We start from the raw sequence: 17,297 nt of genomic DNA on the forward strand, positions 1-17,297 counted from the left end.
AAGTTTCTGTGCATGTCCAATACTTCTGAGACCAGTTTGGGTCCTTGCAGACTTATTTAAATTGCATCTCATATTTTCTTAAGAAAAATTGTACGTGCAGATTGCAAATGAGTACGAGGAGTGTGTCTATCAATGCAACAAATATGCTACTCCCTCCGTTCCAAATTGATGGTCCAGTTCGGTCTCCAATGCAAATTGTAAATTGTTAATATCTTTTCAATCTACAATGTCTTTAAAGATTTTAAAAACTTTGTATAATAGAACTAATTGAGACCTATAATATAAAATCTATTTTAAAAACTTTGTATAATAGAACTAATTGAGACCTATCATATAAGATACACATTGAACACAAAATTCATTGTAGATTGAAAGACATTAACAATTTAAAAATTGCATTGGAGACCAAACCAGACCATCAATTTGGAACGGAAGGAGTATTAATTACTTCAAGGAAGATGAATGGGTTAGGGAGTTGTGTGTATCCCTTGTTTGATTAGCTGGGATTTGCCAGGTGTGCAACAACTGTCCGACCATTGTAACATTGAGGTTCTGCCAGTGGAGGAGATCGACTGTAAGAGACACCACACGGTGATGCAAATGACTGCAGAGGGTGAAGGATGACACAGACTTGGCTGGCTTTTGTTTCTAAATATGTAATACAAAATCGAGGTATATCCAAAATGTACTTATATACTAAAGATGTTTGCAATTCTTTTTTTTGTCCTTACAAATATCAAAGTTGGAACCTTTCAATTCTTCTTGTTTGGTTGTAAATATTCTGATTGTATGGCACTTGTGAATTGTGATATCAAAATTTTCTTGTGTTTTTTTAGCAAGAAAGTGAAAGCTATGTAACCATGCTCATCATATGGGTTGCACAAGAAAATTAACTTTCTAGTACTTTCTACTATTTTCAGGCTAATCAAATGCGGGAAAAGTTTCACTTGTGTCTTTTTCTTGCATTCTCTACCATTTCACTCTAATCAAACGGACTCTTGGTAGATCTGCAACATACTTCACAAAACTAGTGTACGTTCCAAATGCATGGTAACTTTCACGCCTGGAAGATATGTTACCGGATCCAGGTCTTTCGTTTTGAGATGGTACCCTAAGTTAGACACCAATCATTTACACATTTTGTACATACGCTGTAAACTTTGTCATCCAAGAACACAGCAAAGTCCTGTTGTATTTCTTTTCTCCTTGAACATAAAAGTGTAAAAATGTTGTTCTGAAACCGCTAGTTGAACTGCTTAAACAAATCGTCGGAATCTGTTCTTGTCCTTTCTTATCCTTATTACCCTCACCATTATACCCATGAGGTTGATCCTCCTAAAATCCCTATTATCTGCCGCTGTAGATTTCTGGCATTTGTAGTTGTGTCCTACTGTTATGAGAAAAGTGTTCAGAGCAAGTTTGGGGGTTAACGTAAGGAGGAGTACTTTTGAATGTCAGTTCAGTTTTCTAAACAAATTGATGTGATACTTCGGAATGGAATAATTATCTTACACTTAATTATAGACATGCCTTTTAATTTCTTTCTACAGGTTTGGTCTTCTGTGAATACTTGCATAGTGGACTAGTTCTTTCATTTAAAGACGTTAATGACCAGGAACCACTTTTTCCAGCTGTATCACTTCTTAACCTGAGTCCTGCACACAAAGTAAGTTGCCTTTCTTCATGCGATAAGTTGCCTTTCTTCAAATAGTGCTGAGAAGTGTAATTTGAAGTTATAGCTAATTGTTCCTATGATGGCACACTTGGGGTCTTTCTATTACAACCGAGTGTCAGAAAATAAACCCTGCATACTGCATAGTATTGCTGACTTGCTGCAATGGATTGTATGGTTAAAACTTGGAGTGTGTCCATTGTCAGTCTGAATAACTTGTTTGATTTTAGAGACTCAATTTTTTCTGCGTTCTATACAGTCTGTTGTACCGCTACTGCATTTCACTCCCTGGGACTGATAGTGCGCATTAGCCTCCCATTTGCTCAAACATTTAATGATGTCTTTAGTCATTTTTCCCTTTTGCTTCTGTACTATTTTAAATCTCAGCCATCCACTCTTGAGATTTGAAACTTCAACTAATTCTCCTTGGGCATCAAACGAAGAATGCTTTCTTGGTTATCCAGTCCCTTATCACACTTGTACTCAAATTCAGTCGCTTTTTTGTGCTGATTTTTATTCCCTGTGTAGAACTTCTTATATTCAATAATTCAATCCCACTCTTTGCTTAAGGGATGGAGTTGAATTCTGAAATGATTGGCTTGACTTCATGATATTTCTTTTCTTGGAATTGCTTTTTTAGTTTCGTATCGATTTCTTTTGACGGACCTTTACAACTCGGTATTTACAAATGGTACCTCACTGTTTACCAGGAAAGGAAAAGTTAAGGAAAACACAAAACTTAAATGTGGAAGACAATAAATGTTGAATGGTATCATTTTGATATGTAGTATTTTTTCAAAGGAGGATTACATGCCATGATAATATGCAGTGTAGTATTGTCTTTGCAACTTGATAATACGTTGGTATAAAATTACTGTTTGGGAGTCGGCAATGTGAGAGTAGTTTTGAATTATTATAGACAGTCTGGAACATGTTTTCTTGATTGAAATTTCAGGCTTTGATTCGTTCATCTTGAATGAAGATTGTAGGGAGTATTCCCGAACAAGTACAACTAAACGGCCGAACACGTGGTATGAGGGATCATGGAAAGAATACAATGATAAGAACCACCATGAGCGGTGATCGGCGATATGGACAAGTGGCATGAGAAGTCATTGGTCCAAGATATCTGTTCGACTGATATAGATATACAATGGCATTTGTCTAAATGTTATTGCAGGACTAGTTACATGTGAAGTAGCTAGCCCAGGCAAACCTGTTCGGCAATGAGATAGCCGAACAAGGAAAGAAGGAAGAACGCTCTGGAAGGGTCCAGAAGTAGTGTTATTCTGTTAAAGAAAGAGATCCCGAGAATATAGGGTCTAGAAAGGATACCCAGTGAGAGTGGAATGTACGGCCAGCTATGGAAAAGAGTCCTGGACTAAGGTAATGAACAGATAAAGGAATGAGAATCCACGATATTCTGGTTTCCTATACGAGGTAGGAAACCTAGGGCAACACGGATACTTGGGCAACAAGTATCCAAGAATCTATAAATATGAGGTAAACCTAGAGGTAAAAGGTACGCAACACATTGCTTTCATACAATACTTCCTATTGAGATTTAGGGTTTTTTGCTAGTACGTGATACTAACTTAGGCATCGAAGGGCCTTTGCCACGAGAGGCAAAGGTGCACTCACCCATTGTCTGTTTTGCAAATTAGGGATCTAACGACGAATTAGGGTTCCGGTGGAACAGCACGAGTAGCCGTAGCATTCCGGTGCTTTTCTAAATACCAATTGCTTTCTTCCCCCTACAATTGGCACCGTCTGTGGGAAACGAACGATTTCCCTTTGAAAAACGACTATGGTGGAAATAGATCCAGCAACACCACACGATCCGAAAAATCTGCTAGATGGAGGTGGAGATAAATCTCCGCCTAGGGCTCTGAAAAAGCCCAAAGGCGGACATAGGAGGACCACGAGTAAGAGCCGCTCCCTTACTGTTCATGACAACTCTAAAAACAGAGAGGGAAGGACGGCTTCGAGATCCACGAGAAGGAGTAAATCCCACCGAAAGGATGAATCAGTCGCACACTCCAGGAGTGTGCACCATAGCGAAGATGTCCTCGATAAAAAGAGGCAAGAAATCGAGGAGTATGCTCGTCTGATTAAAAAACGAGAGCATGAGATCAGGGAGCTAGAGGGAATCAGGGAACACCCGGAGGATTCCGGACTATCTCGAAGAAATTCCAGGGGCAACGGGTATGTAATGGTAAAAAACAGAAAAGCCCCTTCACGAGGAAGAAGGAGCAGAAGCAGAAGTCCAACCCCAAGGCGACACAAAGCTTCTCCACGAAAAGAGAGGAGCAGGAGCAAAAGCCGAACACCGGAACGAAGGAGGGCTTCTTCAAGAAGGAGGAGAAGCAGGGGCCGAAGTTCTACCCCTGAGGAGAGTGGGACTAGGAAACATCATAGGGACAGGTACGAGAGACCTGATTCCGATTGGGAAAGGACTAGACCCAACAAAACAAAGAGACTAGAAGATGAAACCATGACTGCACGAGAAGCAGCACGAAAGGCACTGAGGAATATTGCATCCTCCCCTTTTACAAGAAAGTTACAGGAGGCTAGGTTGCCGAGCAGAGTGAAACACGGAACATTCATCATCTACGAGACAGATGCTGATCCCATGGCCCACATACAGCATTACCAGCAGGCAATGTTTATGCATGAAGGCGACGATGCAATTATGTGCAAGATGTTCCCATCGAGTTTGGGGAAGGTAGCTTTGTCTTAGTTCCATAAGTTGAGACCACGCTCCATCCGAACATGGGTGCAGTTGGCTAAAGAATTCACTGCTCGGTTCTTAACGAGCAGAAGAGCTCCAAAAACTTTTGAGAGCCTTTCCTTTATGAAACAAGGCGAGGACGAGCCGATCAGGAGTTATGCAAAGAAATATTGGGAGACTTTCAATGAGATCGAAGGTTGCAGTGAGGAGTACGTGATAGCCACTTTCAAAACCGGGTTGCCTGTTCGGGGAGAATTGCGTAAATCTTTGAACATGAGTCCAGTGGGAACACTAGCAAAGTTAATGGAACGGATCGAGCAGCATGCCAGGAACGAGGATGACATACTACGGGAAGACGACAAAGTAGTTGCCAAGCAAGTCAAAGGTCCTACAAAAAAAGCAGATAAGCCAGAGCCCAAAACCTATCGAGAAAGGAAAGACTATGGGCAGGCTAAGAGAGAGCCGTACAAACAACCACCTGATCCCAAATCTTTCTTTTTCTATTACCACGGTTTGGAAAGAGCCCATCTATAGGATTCTTTATCGAATAAAGAATCAGCCTTACTTCAAATGGCCCCCAAGTCTAGGTGGAGATAAAAATACGAAACGTGCTACGAATCAGCACTGCAGCTACCATAAGGATTCGGGCCATATGACTGAGGATTGTGAGATGTTTAAAAGGCACCTTGACGATTTGGTCTCACGGGGCTATCTCATAGAATTCATCCAATAAGATCCCAAGGATAAAGAAAAGGCAATGGAATTGGATTACGAGCATAATCCAAAAGGCATAATCCATATGATACATGGATTGGCCGAGCCTTATACGAGGAACGAAGTGAGATTACTCCAAAGACAGATCAAACATGACAAACACGTAATGCAGCTAGGAAAGAAGAGAGGGCGTGACGAAGAAACATGCAACGAGGGCATAGTTTTCACGGATAAGGATCTGGGAGGAGTCCAAGTACCTCACAATGATGCTTTAGTCATAACCCTACGAGTTGGGGAATATGACATGGAAAGAATCCTGGTGGATTCAAGAAGTTGCACCGAGGTGCTATATTACGATGCATTCAAGAAGTTGGGACTGACTCAAACAGATTTGGTACAGTCAGTAACCCCCTTGGTCGGATTCGGGGCAGGAGCAGTTTGGCCATTAGGAAAGGTAACTTTGCCTGTACGGGTTGAGACAGTGGTACTACAAACTGACTTCCTGGTGGTGGATGTGCCATCCTCCTACAATGTGATTATAGGGAGAACATGGTTACACAAGATGAGGACAGTCTCTTCCACCTTCCATCAAATGGTAAAGTTCCCGGGATCCAATGGGATTGAAAAGATCAAGGGTAACCAGAAGGTAGCTCAACAGTGCTTGGTGTCCATCGTAAAGAGAATCCAGAATGCCCACCATGTCCATACGGTGGAAGTCCCGGATCAACCGACTATCGAGGACGTCGGAAAGGACCCAACAGAGAGGGTAATTAAGGGTTTGAAGAAAATACAGATCAACGAGACTGATCCAGAAAGGTATTTCCTCATTGGGGAATCACTACCGGCTGAGGAAGAGGCTGAATTGGTAAGTTTCCTAAAGAGATACATTGACGTATTTGCCTGGATACCAGAGGTAATGCCCGGGGTGGATGCAGATGTCATCTGCCACCATTTGAACGTTGATCCACGACATAAGCCAGTCATTCAGAGGAAGAGAAGGGCAGCCGTGCAGCATGTTGACGCTGTTATCGAAGAGGTAGATCGTTTGTAGGCCAAGGCAATACGAGAGGTTTATTTTCCAGAATGGTTATCCAACACAGTGGTAGTGAAAAAGAAGAATGGAAAATGGCGTGTCTGTGTAGATTTCACAGACTTAAACAAAGCATGCCCAAAAGATAGCTTTCCTCTTCCCAAAATTGACCAGTTAGTAGATGCCACTGCTGGATATGAGCGGATGAGCTTTCTCGACGCATATCGAGGATATCATCAAATTGTTATGTTTGGGCCTGATTAGGACAAAACTTCTTTCATTACACCACGAGGGTTGTACTGTTATAGTGTCATGCCCTTTGGAATGCGGAACGCAGGGGCAACATACCAAAGACTGGCAACCATCATGTTCAAAAAGCTCCTTGGTAAGACCATGGAGGTTTACATTGATGATATGGTGGTGAAAAGTAAGACTCGCCAAGGACACATAGCAGATTTAAAGGAGGCCTTTGAAATCCTAAGGAAGTACAAACTAAAACTCAACACCTCGAAATGTGCGTTTGGAGTGTGATCTGGAAAGTTCTTGGGTCACCTTGTAACCATGAGAGGGATTGAGGCAAACCCTGACCAAATAACGACCCTACAGAATTTACAAAGTCCCAAAACCACAAAGGAAGTCCAGAGATTGACTGGAATGGCTACAGCACTCAACAGATTTATCAGCAGATTAAGTGATAAGTGCAGACCCTTTTTTCAGTTGCTAAAAAAAAGGGAAGGATTTGAATGGGGAGCAGAGTGCGAGCAAGCATTCCAGGACCTAAAGAAGTATTTGGCCGAGGCCCCACTTTTATCGACTCCAGGACCAGGTGAGTCTCTAGTTTTGTATTTAGCTGTTTCTGAACATGCTGTGAGTGCGGTCCTGTTAAGGGATAAAGGATCCGAGCAAATCCCTGTCTATTATGTGAGCTAAACGTTGCTAGATGCAGAAACGAGATATCTGCCCCTCGAGAAATTAGTCCTGGCATTAAGAACAACAACTAGAAAACTGCCACATTATTTCCAGAGCTATAGAGTTGTAGTCTATACTGAGTTCCCATTGAAATCGCTGCTACGAAAAACAGACTTATCGGGAAGAATCTCAACTTGGTCCGTCGAGTTAAGCCAATACGATATTGATTATCAGCCGCGCACGTCAATCAAAGGCCAAGTGTTGGCTGATTTTGTGGCAATTTTCTCGCCTGCAGTAGCACCTTTGCCTCCTACAAAAAAGGAGCAGGTAACAGGGCCACCAGCAAAGAAGAACCAGGCCCCAGCCGAACAGAATCCCCTGGAATGGAAGCTGTTTGTTGACGGATTAGCATGTAACACAGGGTCAGGGATTGGGATTGTCCTCTTTCCCCCTGATGGAGTGATGTTAGAGCTGTCTGTTTGGCTAGGTTTCAGTGCATCAAATAATGTGGCGAAGTATGAGGCACTCCTAGCTAGATTGAGGAGTGCACGAACATTGAAAGTAAAACGGGTTAGGGTATATTGTGATTCACAACTCGTGGTCAATCAACTGTCCGGGGAATACTAAATCCGAAGTAAAAAGATGGTGGCCTATGTGCAAGCAGCCAAAGATCTGCGTGATACCTTCGAAAGGGTATATATTGAACGGATAAGTTCTGGACAGAATGCTCACGCAGATTCATTAGCTTGGTTGGCTGCAGCTGTACCAACTGAGTTTAAAAGGAAGGTGGCAATAGAGTATCTGAGTGAGCCAAGCATTGGGAGAAGTATGGAGTTGGTCTTGGACGTGAACTAAGGACCAAGTTGGATGGACCCAATCGTGGAGTTTTTACGAGACAAAATACTCCCTTCTGACAAAAAGGAGGCTCACAAGATAAGGACCAAATCTGCTAGGTTTTAGCTGTCCCCAGAGGGAAAACTGTAAAGAAAGTCTTTTACAGGTCCCTATTTGCTTTGTGTGCATCCTGAGATGGTGCAAAAATTCATACACGAAATTCATGAGGGAACCTGTGGAAGCCATGCTGGGGGCAGATCCATAGCCCACCGAGCAATTACCCAAGGTTATTGGTGGCCACACATGCAAGAAGATGCCAAGGTTTATGTGAAAATCTGTGAAAAGTGTCAGAAATTCTCACCAATGATTCGAACACCAGCAGAAGACTTGGTGCCATTGACAAGTCCTTGGCCATTTTCCCAATGGGGAATGGACATCGTGGGTCCACTCCACAAAGCAACTGGCAATAGGAAATTTCTGTTGGTGGCAACGGATTGTTTCACTAAGTGGATTGAGGCAGAACCATTGGCTAAGATCACTGAACCTATGATAGAAAGGTGCATATGGAAAAGTATTATTACTCGATTTGGGGTCCCTTATTCATTGATTACAGACAATGGGTCCCAGTTTCAGAAAAAGTTTAAAGCTTTTTGTGCCCAATACAGGATACGAAATTACTACTCAACCCCAGCCTACCCTCAGAGTAACGGGCAGGCAGAAGCTTCTAACAAAACCATTCTTGACGGGATCAAGAAAAGATTGGATAAAGCAAAGGGAAAGTGGTCAGATGAATTACCATTGGTACTATGGGCGCATCGAACGACGCCTAGGAGATCTACGGGAGAGACCCCCTATTCATTAGCATATGGTACAGAGGCAGTTATACCCCTAGAAGTTGGCCTTCCAACGAATAGAACTGCATTGGTTGAAAGTGGGGGCAATGACAGGGCGCTTGAGATTGAGCTTGACCTTGTCGAGGAAAGGAGGGAAAGGGCTCTAGTTCATTTAGCCTCATATCAGGAGCAGCTGATGAAAAGCTACAACAAAAATGTCCACCCACGAGAGTTTGATGTTGAAGACCTTGTACTTCGAAAGGTGCTCGGTAACACCAAGGTGGCCAACGAGGGCAAGTTAAGGGCCAATTGGGAAGGCCCGTATCGAGTGACCGAGGTTGTGGGCATATGGGCTTACAGATTGACAGATTTAGAAGGAAACCCAGTACCAAGGCCTTGGAATGTCCATAATTTAAGGAAGTTTTTTATTTAAAGGCCTCCAGTCTTTTAGGGCTACATATCGTGATTGTGTGGGAGTTACGAGTAAAACTCTTATGTTTTTATTACTTGTTAGTTGCAAGGGGTACGAATAACGCCCTCTTGAGTTTCAAAGATTATGAATAAAATCACTTTTTGCAGTATAATATTGCGTTCTTGGTATTTGTCCTAAGAATACGAACTACGGGCTTGGTTTCCCCCATTCGTATTGGGGAGCAGGGAACAGGCACCTATACATTAAGTACGAGAAACTTAAAACTGTTGAGTACGTGAAACTTAGCGAGTACAAGTATGAAACACTTGTATGGTTTGCAATTCATTTCAAGTACGAGAAACTTAGAAATATTTAAGTACGAGAAACTTAAATAAAGTACGTGAAACTTAGCAAATACACGTATGAAACACTTGTATGATTGAGGAACTTAGAAATATTTAAATACGAGAAACTTAGATACATACAAGTACGAAAAAACTTGGTTTGCATACGAAAACATGCTTGAACACTTGCAGTACATACAAGTACGAGAAACTGAGGATTGTATAAGTACGCAAAACTTACAATTTATTTAAGAGTACGAGCAACTTAAACATCATCTAAGTACGAGAAACTTAGATGTGCAGGATTACTGAGGACGAAACACTAGGCTAAATAAACATAACGAGCATATGTTTAAAGGGTCAATCATCAAAAAATTTTGTTTGGATAATCTGTTTGCATCCGAACACATGCAAACACATGAGGAAGCCGAGCAAAATGTATAGTTATGCCGCAAGGGGCCGAATACCTGTGTTATCAAAAGTATAGAAAGTACTGGTGCCACGTAAGGCCCGAATATCACGGTCACAAAGGACCGGCCAAAATGTTTTAAAAAGTATTTTATGCAACCTTACCAAATCAATCCAAGTTCTGGACCTCTGAATGCGTTTCATTTGGGACCTCTCCACTGACTCTTGTGGTAGTATCACCTTCAGTTGCATTCTCTTCCAGGTTAATGGGCTCGATGGTTGAGTCTCGAACAGGTGATTGCACAGGGTGAGAGTTAATTGGCGTATCCTCTCCTGCATCAGCAAACTTTTCAATCTGCCGCTCAACGTCATCCTCTAGGGTCTCCTCGTGTTCTTGAGAGGCTGCAGAACGCCTGCTCGGAAGGTCATTCTCCACCCAGAGGACTGAGTCTTCGGCAGTGCCAACCTTTGTCAAATAGGCCTCCCACCTGGCGACCCAGATTTGGTCTTGTATGGCTGGCATCTGCTCCACATAGCTGGCTGTAGCAGCATCGAACCCCTTCTGGTAACCTTCTTCATAAGCAGCTTGTTTGGTCCTGTCCATTTCTGACAAAGCCTGGTTGAAGCTGTCTTCAGCTGTTCCGAGTTTTTCTTTCGCCTCTTCAAAATCAGCCTTGGCTTTGTCTCTTTCTCTCTCTAGTCTTGAGATTGTACAGAGCAGCCTAGTGTTGTCGTTCAACAACCTGATCCTCTCAGCATCTGCGTCTTAGAACTTCTCACCCAGTGTAATCATCTTTTAAATGAACTGAGAGATGTCCAAGAATAGTGACAATACTATAATAGTGAACAAGGGGAACATGGAGCGTGCATAAAGTAATGATAATACTTTACCTTTATCCCACTGACGAGACCAGTGGAGATGAGCCGATCAGGTGGAGATCCAGACTCCTTCTGCTTATTGACAGGCAGTAGAAGGCCTTGGGCAAGTGCTAGTGCAGTTTCAGAGGAACTTGCACTATCCCCAACATGAACGGACCGATCACCCCTGGTGAATTGAGGGGCCCAAGTTTGAGGTAATGCTTGGGTACTCGGCGATAGGGGGGCAGGAATCGAAGCTGCGGCTTGTCCGGCAGCATCACCGGAGTCTTCTGCTCTAGGACGTTTGTCCCGATGAGCATCACTAGCTTCATGAACAGTATCGGACCCTCGAGGGGAAGACCAGGTAGAGCCACCCCTGGTACGGCGGGGTGGGGAGGGGCATGCCCAGTTGACGCTGCCCTCCCAGAGCCCCGTGCTCGGGCAGAAACGGTTAGGAGAGAGCTAAGGTTTATGGGTTGATGGGACATTGTACCTGAATTTGGCAGAGACGGGGAATAACCGGATGACGATGATTGACTGGTATCAAGATCAACGGCTGATTGTTCGGGTTGTCGTTGAGAGACGGCTTGACGTTGGGAGGACCTTCTAAGGATTAAGCGAGGCAGTAGGATGCCCTCGGAGACGGGTACTTCACCTGGTTGCCCGGCAACAGTAACTCCAGCACGGGATCTCGAACTCCGTGGTTGGGGAGCAATCGAAGTTGAGGTAGCACTAGTACTTGGGTTGGCGAGTCTTCTGTCAATAACCCCTCTGTACGCAGGATCGTATCCTAATAGAACGTCCGCGTTGCGACCCCGACCAGCTGTTAAGGTACCGGGCTCACCTGTATATTTCAGGATCCTGTTAATATCCGCTGTTCGGACGTAACTTGGCTCTCGCTTGGGATGTTTGTTGGCGTTATCCGCTGCAGATTAAAGCACAGGTATGCTTTAAATACAAAACAGAGGAAAACAGTGGAAAGAAATTATGAGTAGAGCAAATAAAATCAGGAGCATATGTGGGTAGCCCCAAATATGGGGGCAATGGAGGCCCACCACCTGGCCATCTTCCCCTATTGGCTCGAATGCTCCGGTAACGTAGAGGAAGTCAATCTCGTGGTCGCGAGCGGAATCAGGCAAATTTAGCACGAGATGCTTTTCTGCTCTTCTGACCTTGAAGTAATATGTATTGTAATCGAGGTTTAGCACGATGCTATACCACCACTGAATATCCCAAATTCCTAACTGGGTCCCCAGAATTCTATTTAGAGCTATTACGCCCATTACAAGCCTAAATACGTTCGTTGAAACTTGCATGGGGGTGAGACGATACCAATTCAGGATCTGGCGGAGAAGTGGGTGAAGGGGAAATCGAACCCCACCCTCGACAACAATGGCCACAATAGGGATACACATTCTATCCCATGAGCCACCGTCCCTATCTGCTCCCAATGGGGCAAGTTCGAGGCCCACATTGTCTGGGACGTTATATTCTGCCCTAAATGCTGCCATGGCAGTAGGAGTTTCACAAAGTTTCCTAAACTTACTGGGTTTAGGAAGGTTTTCATTGTCATCCGCCACAGAGGTATTCAAAAGAAAGCTATGAAATCAGAAAAGGGTATGAACTAGCCCTAGAAACTAGCGGTTGTGAGATCTCAGAATGGACTAAAAAATGAAGTAAGAACGAGGATCTTACAAAGATACTGTGAAGATTCCCTGGGACGCAATCGAATTTGCAGACGACGGCGATGGCGGATGTGAGGCGGGTTATTTTTGCCTAATTTTAGAGAGAAAAAGAGAGGATTCAAGTTTTAGGTGGAAAACCCAAAAGTATCCTTTCTAGGGGTTTAGAGTGGAAGGAACGGAGACGAAACGTCTCCTCCCACACCGTTACAAGAAAAGTAACGGAAAGAAGGCTTCGAAGGATGCCGTTCTGACGCCGTTTTGGCCGAAACGTCAGTCAGAATTAAATACAAGACGTACGGAATGTGCCACGTGGAAACACTACTTCGAGGAAATGATGATTAAACCGCCAAAACACCAATGGGTTTGGGTATTATGTCTACATGGGATTCGAGAAGCACGGCTCTGGATCTAATTCTAGCTTTACCTGTAGCCCCCGAGTAACGGCAACAAGGAAAGCTGGGGAGCAATTGTAGGGAGGTATTCCCGAACAAGTACAACTAAACGGCCGAACACGTGGTATGAGGGATCATGGAAAGAATACAATGATAAAAACCACCATGAGCGGTGATCGGCGATATGGACAAGTGGCATGAGAAGTCATTGGTCCAAGATATCTGTTCGACAGATATAGATATACAATGGCATTTGTCTAAATGTTATTGCAGGATTAGTTATATGTGAAGTAGCTAGCCCAGGCAAACCTGTTCGGCAATGAGATAGCCGAACAATGAAAGAACTCTAATCAAGTGCTAAAGAAGGAAGAACGCTCTGGAAGGGTCCAGAAGCAGTGTTATTCCGTTAAAGAAAGAGATCCCGAGAATATAGGGTCTAGAAAGGATACCCAGCGAGAGTGGGATGTACGGCCAGCTATGGAAAAGAGTCCTAAATGGGCTAAGGTAATGAACAGATAAAGGAATGAGAATCCACGATATTCTGGTTTCCTATACGAGATAGGAAACCTAGGGCAACACGGATACTTGGGCAACAAGTATCCAAGAATCTATAAATATGAGGTAAACCTAGAGGTAAAAGGTACGCAACACATTGCTTTCATACAATACTTCCTATTGAGATTTAGGGTTTTTTGCTAGTACGTGATACTAACTTAGGCATCGGAGGGCCTTTGCCACGAGAGGCAAAGGTGCGCTCACCCCTTGTCTGTTTTGCAGATTAGGGATCTAACGACGAATTGGGGTTCCGGTGGAACAGCACGAGTAGCCATAGCATTCCGGTGCTTTTCTAAGTACCAATTGCTTTCTTCCCCCTACAAAGATGAAAAAGCAGGGAATCATTTTTCTGCAGATGGTTATGCATTTTGGTTTCTTCCAGTCACAGTTGGCAGTACTTTCAGAAGAAGCCAAGGATGCTGCTGCTGCTATTGAGGCTTGGCTGCAGCTGGGGACCAAACTCTCTGATGTGGTTACAAACAAGAGTGATGCACTTGGATTGTTTGACCTCTTCAGAGATGAAAGCTACATTTTGACTGGGCATGAAGGAAGATTTTATGTATGTACATCCCTACCTTGGTTCCCAATTCGGTCTTTCTTTTGTTTTCTTGGATATCTCTCTCCTCTCTTTTTATGCTCAAGAAGAGAGATCCAATCTTCTCCTGCCCATACCCCCAATGATTGGGGACTGCATGGGTTCTGTTGTCGTCGTCGTCGTCTCTCTTCTTTTTCTTGGTTATTTTTTCGTTGTTTGGGTTCATATTTCATGCATTTTACCAAATCTATTGAAAGGCCTTTATTCGGTGTTACAACAACAACAGCAGAACCTATGTCGTCCGCAATGAGGGGTATGGGCAGGGGAGGATTGGAGGCAGACCTAACCTTTGGCAATATGCACAAAGTGGCTTCTCTTAGAATACCACTTAAACAGTGGCCCCCCTATACCTGTTTTGCTATGGAACCATGCCCTTAAATCAAATCCAAATGGCATCAGAGAGGTAGGCCTAAAGACCCAATTCAATTTATGTGCACATTACCATGCTTCCTTCATTGATAGTCCAGAGCATCTGTATGCACAAAAGCCATTATTCGGTGTTGTTCTTGCTAATTTATGGTGCTGGGATGGTAGACTGAAGATCTAACCTTCAGACTGTGAAATTTTTTGCCATGGTCTGTGTGTTCGTTGTACCTCTTTGGGTGGGGGCTCATGGCGTTTTCCCATTTAGGATGACGTTTACAAGTACTTAAAGTCTTCATGATTTATGGGTAGAGATTCAGTAGATTCATAGATTATGATGTTCTAGCGCATCCAAACAGTTGAGTTTTCCTCCCCTTCCAGTGAGTAGGTGAGCATAGGAATTAATTTGAAGTGTTTCTTGAAATCACAGTTACGGACTTGTGGTGACCCCCCAGTAGTTCTGGTCCTGGAAAAAATATATGCATCCTAAGATTATAGACCAATCACACTGGGCAGACCGAAATATAGCCAATTTTTTTTTTTTTTTGAAGGTTCTACTGTTCTCCTGATAAGTATCTTCTCCTTGTCTCCCAATCTTGGATATCACACGAGAAGCAGTTTATGAAATAAGGAACTCAATAGTGACTTTATTGGTCGTCAATCTCAAACGAGAAGCAGTTTATGTGGTGGGTTTCTTGCCATTAGATATTTGCAACTTTGTTCTTCCAGCTGAAGATGCTGAAATATTATTGACCAAACACTTTCCCTGCGAAAGTTAAAGAATTCAGTGGTTGACAAATACGTATTTAACTCAATCTTTTTGTTATCGTTTGTTGATTTTGAGCTGTTTCGTAAAAGTGTCAAAATGAGTGAAGATGGCAATTAAAAATAGTCCAAAATCAGGAGGCCTGTAAAATTCACAGATTAAACACCTTTAGGTTAAAGGTGTATTTTGTTATTTCAAACTTTTGGGACCTTGCATCAGCCAATAAATGACTATAACATGACGACGTTGGTGACGATTATTCATTTTTTTTTCTTTTTCCTTTTGTTATTTGTTTACCTTTTTTCGTAAGCTACGATAGGAAGAGCAAAACTCACTACTTATTGCCATTTTGAATTGAGCTCTGGGGTTGAGTTTTGAACTAGATCAGGTAATATTCAAAGAAATCTCCTTGCCACAAGAGATGCTCAAGTCAATGTTTCATGTCAGCTACCTGCATTGGCAAGAGAAAATTTCTGGGATCAAAACAAGGAGTTTGTTTGATGACTGCAGACGAGGGGGGAAGCTGGAAATATCGCTGGACTATTTTCTAAGGGAGTTCAACCATGTCAAAAAGGACAGTGTACTAGCAGGGTTGGGCGGTCGATGGTCTCATTGCAAGGCCTTTGCCTAACAGAATTCGTCCTGGAAACGTTTCCTCTGCTGTAAGATGCTGACCTAAATATGCAGAAAGAAAGCATGCCATCGCCCATGTGGACATTTGCGAGCAAACAAATAAGGGAAGGAAATGCCTTCCTATGCTGCAAGAAGCGGCTTCAGCCGAGGTGGAAGATGGAAGGGAGAAGTCGAAGTTTGTGGGACAAGACTAGAACACCCTGGTGAATGGAAGGACCCACGAAGATGTGAACTGATAATTGGAACTTGCAGGTCCACTGGCGGGCGTGGACCTGGGGGAAGGTTGCAACTTTACTTAACAAATGATTAGCTGCTAATTTCAGAACAATTCCATTTGTTGTGTGCTACCATGGCGTTTGTCTAGTTCTCAGAAAAGTTTCCCATTGAATTTTTTAGAGAGTTGCTGAAATGTTGCGCGAGGTCATGGAAAAACATCTTTCTCTCGCAATGTAAGTTTGAGTTTACAAAAAGAGAATGTTCAGTAGCAATCCGGTTCACTAATTGGATTCTGCCTCCTGGATACTGATCATTCTAGTTGTATTATTATAGGTTTCGTTGAGGAAAATTGAGATCAGGGCACTTCTTAACGAAGCAAATATTTTTCTGCAGTGTTAATTTGGTAAAAAAAAGTCGTTTCCTACCATTGTGTTACGAACTTACAACAGCCATGACTTGTATGCACTAAAGTTCCGGTGCATTCAAAAATTTTCCTCTGCTTATTGGACTGCTAAATCCACTTTTTAAGAGACTTGGAATCAAGCAAGAAAAGATCAACCGACCACCAAGAGTGGTAGCCTAGTTATTCCAGGCTTACTCCTAAGTTGTTTGGGTGGTCACGAGGTTTCAAGGTTCGAGTCGTGAGATCAACGCCTCTTCAAACTTTGCCCTCCTACGAAACCTGACTATGCTCTACTAGCAGTTGGTGAGGCGGTAAAAGATTTGGTGGGGTGGTAAAAGCTATGGTGATATTCTTCATATGATGGACTGACCAACAAGGGTGGTAGCCTAGTGTACTCTGTTGTTATGAGAATATGTACGTTATGAAAATCTGTACGCTGTTGGAATGAGTTGTCGGTGACCTCGTTCCATAAGGATCACCACGAGAATCTGTACACTGTTGTTATGGGGGAGAAGCATTTCCTCCTCCTTCCGCCCACCAACGTCCACCGGATGTACATCCAAGACTACCCTGCTGCTCAGTAGTCAGTACCACTACTTTAAGGTCTGTCTTTTTTTTAAAATATGTATATGGTGTAGTAATAGACGTATATGGATGGAGATACCATTTCATGATGCCATTTGATTGGCTGCGTTTGATGTAGTATTGGATTGCAAATGCTATCATCTCTGGCGTTTGAATGAAGCAATTGATGGAATGATTAATACTCTATTGAACAACCAATTAAAAAGCATAATACGTTTGGGGGGGTGGGGGGGTGGGGGGGGGGCGGGGGGGGGCGGTGGAATTGATTTTAACAGTCCCATTTGATCTAGATGCATTCTTTAGCTACATTACATGATTACCATTTCATGTGAATAAGTACAAGAAAATGAGTGCAGTCC

The 17,297-nt window shown here is 43.1% G+C and overlaps 1 long non-coding RNA gene and 1 other non-coding gene across 2 annotated transcripts; one reads left to right on the plus strand and one right to left on the minus strand.

The window, feature by feature from the left end:
• The first annotated feature begins 1,454 nt into the window (after nt 1-1,454).
• On the plus strand, nt 1,455-16,945 carry LOC131308562 (uncharacterized). Its single transcript, XR_009194478.1, has 3 exons — nt 1,455-1,666; nt 13,760-13,940; nt 15,549-16,945. It is a non-coding gene; the product is annotated as an uncharacterized LOC131308562 (long non-coding RNA).
• LOC131309060 (small nucleolar RNA snoR100) lies at nt 14,324-14,430 on the minus strand. Its single transcript, XR_009194734.1, has one exon. It is a non-coding gene; the product is annotated as a small nucleolar RNA snoR100 (small nucleolar RNA).
• Nucleotides 16,946-17,297: the final 352 nt, after the last annotated feature.

Source organism: Rhododendron vialii, chromosome 11a, assembly GCF_030253575.1.
Source record: "Rhododendron vialii isolate Sample 1 chromosome 11a, ASM3025357v1".
Taxonomy (NCBI): domain Eukaryota; kingdom Viridiplantae; phylum Streptophyta; class Magnoliopsida; order Ericales; family Ericaceae; genus Rhododendron; species Rhododendron vialii.